The sequence below is a fragment of the Bison bison genome, unplaced genomic scaffold (assembly GCF_000754665.1).
Source record: "Bison bison bison isolate TAMUID 2011002044 unplaced genomic scaffold, Bison_UMD1.0 scf7180017864478, whole genome shotgun sequence".
Lineage (NCBI taxonomy): Eukaryota > Metazoa > Chordata > Mammalia > Artiodactyla > Bovidae > Bison > Bison bison.
The window spans coordinates 1015588-1021723 of NW_011495038.1; positions in this window are offsets into that span (position 1 = coordinate 1015588).

A 6136-nucleotide genomic window follows, 5' to 3' on the forward strand; every position below is an offset into this window, starting at 1 on the left:
ATGAGTCAGCTCTTTGTATCAAGTGGCCAAAGTATTAGAATTTCAGCTCAGAATCAGGCTTCCAGTGAGTATTCAGGGTTGATTTCCTTCAGGACTGACTGGTCTGACAGGATTCACTGGGTGCCACAGGACCATTTCCCAAATCCAGTAGAAGATGCTCACACTCTGGTCTTAATATCTGAAAGCCGATGTTTCTCCCATGGGAGGATTTGAAACACTTGGAAAGAGATGGAATCTTCCAGGGTAGGTCCAAGGAAAGCTAGCAGAAGCCCTCCTGCAGAGAGCATGGATGAGGAGCCTTTAATCCATTCCAAATTAGGTGTCTTCTTGGTTGACTCTGAGCATGTCAAGTAAAGGCTGAGGATGAGACAGTCAGACCAGAATGCAATGTGCCAACCATGGCTGTGTGATTCAAAGGGGAACCAAATTAACTCATGGAGTTGAATGAGTTCCAGATTGCTTATAAATGTTATAGAAAGGCACTGACAACATGATGGTTGTATTCCCTGTTTTTTAACTTTTCTTTGGTGTCTCTTAAAAAGAAGCTTTCAGCTCGGAGTATCATTGAAAACGTTAACAATAGCCTACCATTGAATAGCTTTTTATAATACATAAAATGTCTTTCACATCTATTATCTCAGTGGGTCTGACACCAACCTTATGAGGCAGACAAGCCTGTTATTAATAACTTTGTTTTAAAAGTGAGGGCACCAAGGTTCAGTGAGGTTAAGCGATTTGTTCAAACACATGTGTGTTATGATAATAATAAGTATCACTTACAAAGTGCTTAAGTGCCTTGCATTTACAGAGTGCTTAAATTATCTCATTTAAAGCGCACAGCCCTCTGTCAGACAGAGATGTGATTCTCCCCAGGAACACTGAAGCTGGGGGCAGGTGCCAGCCCACTGTCAAATCATTTATCTGGAAAGAGGTGCGACCAGGACAGGGACCAAGTGCCTACTCAGAACCCAGACTGAACTGGATCCCATGTCCTTTCCAACATCCAGGAGAAGGTTTATGTTGCCAAAGCATTATTTAAAATGGAAAATATTGTTGAAGGCTGAGCAAAGGAAAGTGGATGGAAGAAATCCCAGTGATGAGGTGGGAAGAAGGAGGTTGGGTCTGAGAGATGATGCTGTTGACACTGGTCAGCTTGGGTCCTCGTGGATCCTCAAGGAGCCTTATGGGGCCCGGCACACGGCATGTTCCATGAAGCCGGGACATTTGCTGCTCCACAACATACTGGATGCTTAATAAACAGTTGCTCTGTGAGTGGAAGAATAGATGGTTCACAATTTATAAAATAAAACATGAATTATTCAAGAAATACTCTCTCTTTTTATCCAACGTAATTTGGGAGTAATTTATATGCAATCAAATGAACCCATTTTAAGTAAATGCTTGGGTGCATTTGAAAATATATATGCCTGTGTAGCCCTGCCACCAGAGAAGGCAATGGCACCCCACTCCAGTACTCTTACCTGGAAAATCCCATGGATGGAGGAGCCTGGTAGACTGCAGTCCATGGGGTCGCTAAGAGTCAGACACGACTGAGCGACTTGGCTTTCACTTTTCACTTTCATGCATTGGAGAAGGAAATGGCAACCCACTCCAGTGTTCTTGCCTGGAGAATCCCAGGGACAGGGGAGCCTGGTGGGCTGTCATCTATGGGGTTGCACAGAGTCGGACATGACTGAAGCGACAGCAGCAGCAGCAGCAGCCCTGCCACGGTCAAAATACAGAACATTTCCTTCATCTACCAAACTTCCCTGGTACGTCATCTCAGCCTCTCTCTGCTTTTTTCCCTCATGGCCTCTAATTGTCCCTATTGGGACACTCAGCATCCTATACCATTTTTAACAATCTTGTGATATTATTTTGTTGTTCTTTAGTCTCTAAGTCGTGTCTGACTCTTTGCAACCCCATGGACGGTAGCCCACCAGGCTCCCCTGTCCATGGGATTTCCCAGGCAAGAATACTGGAGTGGGTTGCCATTTCCTTCTCCAGGGGATCTTCCCAACACAAGGACTGAACCCACATCTCCTGTACTGCAGGCAAATTCTTTACCACTGAGCTACCTGGGAAGTTCTGTGATATTATTATGTTTTTTATTTATTTATTTTTTATTTTCCGGAAAGCATAAATGAGACTCACACTGAACTTCTTTTCAAAGAAAAAAAGGGAAAGAGAAGTATTAGCTTGTTTAAAAGACTAGAGGAAGAGCTATGAGATTGTGTCAGAAAGGGCTGGTGGTACAAAACAGACGTGACCTTCTGCTGGCAGAGGCAGGCAGGGGCTCTCACATGTCATATGAAGCATGGGCTCTGTACAGTCGTAGAAATTCAAGTAACCATCTATGTCTAGTAATTAAAGTTCCTTTTCTCTATGTCAAAATGATGTGTGGACAGAGATGCCTCCACTGCGTGTGTGAAGAGAGGGAGGAGAAAGAAGAGAAGAGAGAGGAAAAAGAGAGAGAAATAATATTTACATTTGAGTGGGCTTGGCAAATATCTCTTATCTAAAAATATTTCTCAGAGTTACTATATGATCCTGCAATCCCACTCCTGGTCATGTATCTGGAGAAAACTCCATCTTGAAAAGATACATGCACCCCTATGTTCATAGAATCACTATTTACAATAGGCAGGACAAGGAAGCAACCTAAATGTCCACCATCAGAGGAATGGATAAAGAAGATGTGGTACATATATACAATGGAATATTGTTCAGCCATAAAAAGAATGAAATAATGCCATTTGCATAAACATGGACAGACCTAGAGATTATCATACTAAATGCAGTAAGTCAGACAAAGACAAATATGATATTACTTATATATAAGCCTAAAAATGATACATATGAACCTATAAACAAAACAGAAAGAGACTCACAGACAGAGAAGAACAAACTTGTGGTCATCAATGGGGGAATGGGGAGGAGGGGTAAATTTGGAATTTGTGATTAACAGATATACAATCTATAAGGTAGATAATCAACAAGATCCTACTGTATAATACAGGGAGCTATATTCAATATCTTATAATAAAGTATAATGAAAAATAATTTGAAAAAGAATATATATGTGTGTATAACTGAATCACTTTGATGTATACCTAAAACATTGTAAGTCAACTATATTTCAACTAAAATTCTTTTTTTTTTAATTTTTTATTTTATCAACTAAAATTCTTAAAAAGTCTTTTGTTTGCCTGTCAATTGTCTAAAAAAATTTCTTTTTACTATTGTATGAATTTATCCTTCATATATAATGTAATGTACTTTATTAAAAAAAGAATGCAGGATTAGGAATGAGGAAAATTGAATCTCCGTCTTGGTTCTCTCATGAAGACTTTTAATTCTGTCCATGTTTTTTCTCTTCCTGGTTCCTCATAAACCCCATGGGTAAATGCATATATTAATCATTGTCCTAACAGTGTAAAGCCTCTTAAAACAGTAAGAGGCATTTTGCAGCCAGTTCTTGTGTCCTCATGGCTGGACCTTGATCCTGTGCTTTGCAACCTACTTTCTTGTAATTCAGATAAAGGCCCAATAGTAATTGCTGATTTATCATTTAAATGAAGAGCAAACATGTCTCAAAATATGGAGGGGGTTTCTAGAATCATCCCTCATTCTCCCTAAAGGACGTTTGTTTTATCCCTTGTCAAAGCAAGGAAGGAAATGAGAAGAAATTTCTAATCCCCAGGGACACACGCTGAAGGAATGTTCTTTTTTTGTTGTAAAACTATGAGGCAAGGGCTGGGTACTTCCTTGATGTCACCAGCATATTAGGCATAGAAAATCAGAGAATGTTTAAAAATGCTTAAGAATTAAATATTTTCACACACCGAACAGTATTATGGGCTCCCCCAGTGGCTCAGCAGTAAAGAATTTGCCTACAATGCAGGAGATATGGTAGGAGCTATGGGTTTAATTCCTGGGTTAGGAAGATCCCCTGGAGAAGGAAATGGCAGCCCACTCCAGTATTCTTGCCTGGAAAATCCTATCAACAGAGGAGCCTGGCAGGCTACTGTCCATGGGGTCACAAAAGAGACATGACTTATCTACTAAACAACAACAGCAACAAAGAATATTTATAGCATATAAGAGTATTTATAGCATATAAGAGTATTTATAGCATATAAGAGTATTTATAGCATTTTTGTATTTTTTAAAAAATACAAAAATAAACAACCACACACTTACCACCCCAGTATAAGAAAGAAAGAGATTATTGTCAGAGGGTCATCAGAAGGCCCTGTTAGGCTCTCCTATTGCAATCCATCTCCCTCCCCAGACTTAACCACTATGGTGGATACTGTGTTTATCTATCCCAGGGCTTATTTTAAAACCACATATGATAATATCCCTTAGCTTTTTCTAAGTGGAATCAGGCTGAGGGTATAATTCTGCAACCTGCTTGTTATGTGCAGTTTCACATTTGTGAGGTTTATCTATGTGGATGCATGTAAACTCATTCCAGACACTTTTTAAAAAATTTTATTTATTTTTAATTGTAGGATAGTTGCTTTACAATATTGTGTGGGTTTCTACCATATATCAACATGACTCAGCCACAGGTACACATAAGTTCCTTGAACTTCCCTCCCTCCCACCTCCCACCCTTCCCACCCCTTCAGGCTGTCCCAGAGCACTGGATTTGAGCTCCCTGTTGGATTCTACACAACCCCGTGTTATACGACTGCAGCACAGTTTGGTTTACCCCTTTCTCTTTGGTGAACGTTTGGGCTGTTTTCCATTTTAACCATTATAAATGAAAGTGAAAGTCTTAGTCACTCAGTTGTGTACCACTCTTTGTGATACCACGGACTGTAGCCCACCAGGCTTCTCCGTCAATGGGATTTTCCAGGCCAGAGTACTGGAGAGTGTTGCCATTTCCTCCTCTCGGGGATTTTCCTGACCCAGGGACTGAACCCGCATCTCCTTCCTCTCCTGCGCTGCAGGCACGCTCTTTACCGCTGAGCCATCTGGGAAGCCCTTAAACATTGTTATACATTATACATTGCTAAATAGACTTTGCCAGTATTTTATTTAGGATTTCCTCCAGTACTCTTGCCTGGAAAATCCCATGGATGGAGGAGCCTGGTGGGCTGCAGTCCATGGGGTCGCTGGGAGTCGGACACGACTGAGTGACTTCACTTTCACTTTTCACTTTCATGCATTGGAGAAGGAAATGGCAACCCACTCCAGTGTTCTTGACTGGAGAATCCCAGGGACGGGGGAGCCTGGTGGGCTGCCGTCTATGGGTCGCACAGAGTCAGGCACGACTGAAGCAACTTAGCAGCAGCAGCAGCAGGGACAAATTGCATGAAGAGATTGGCTCATCATATTATCTTTTCCATTTTGTCATTGTCAAGTTGAACTCTCCAGACTGTGCTAACGCAATACCCCGAGTTAGGGAGTGTCTCTCTTTCATGTGCACTAGACTAGTTTGCATATGTTTCTAATTTTTTTTTTTCTTTTAATGTTTGGAAAAATTTTCTAGTCTGCTTTATTTGTGTGGGAAAAATTTTTTTAATGATTTTTAATTGTTATAGGCTCATATTTTTAATTCCTTTGAAGCAAGTTTCAGTAAATTATGTTTTTTTTCTGAGAACTTTTCCTTTTTCTCCAAATTTTCAAACTTTTGACACAAAAAATCATCTTACATTTTTAATCCAATGAAATCTGTGGGTAAACGCCTTTATCTTTAGTAATTTTTTTTATTGATCAGTCTTGACAATGATTTTCCCAGAAAGGCTAAATTGTTTTCTTTGTAGCTCCTGTCTTCATTTCTATTCTCATCCTTATTATTTTCATTCTTCTATTTTCTTTGTGTTTATTCTGATTTCCCTTTTCTAATTTTGAATTTTGAGGCTTAGCTCATGAATTTTCAGAGATTTTCCTTTATAATAAATGATTTTAAGGTTACAAATTACCGCCCTCAAACCATCCTAAAAAAAATGTTTTTATTATTCAGTTCAGTTCAGTCACTCAGTCGTGTCTGACTCTTTGCAACCCCATGGACTGCAGGATGCCAGGCTTCCCTGTCCATCACCAATTCCCAGAGTTTACTCAAACTCATGTCCATTGAGTTGGTGATGCCATGCAACCATCTCATCCTCTGTCATCCCCTTCT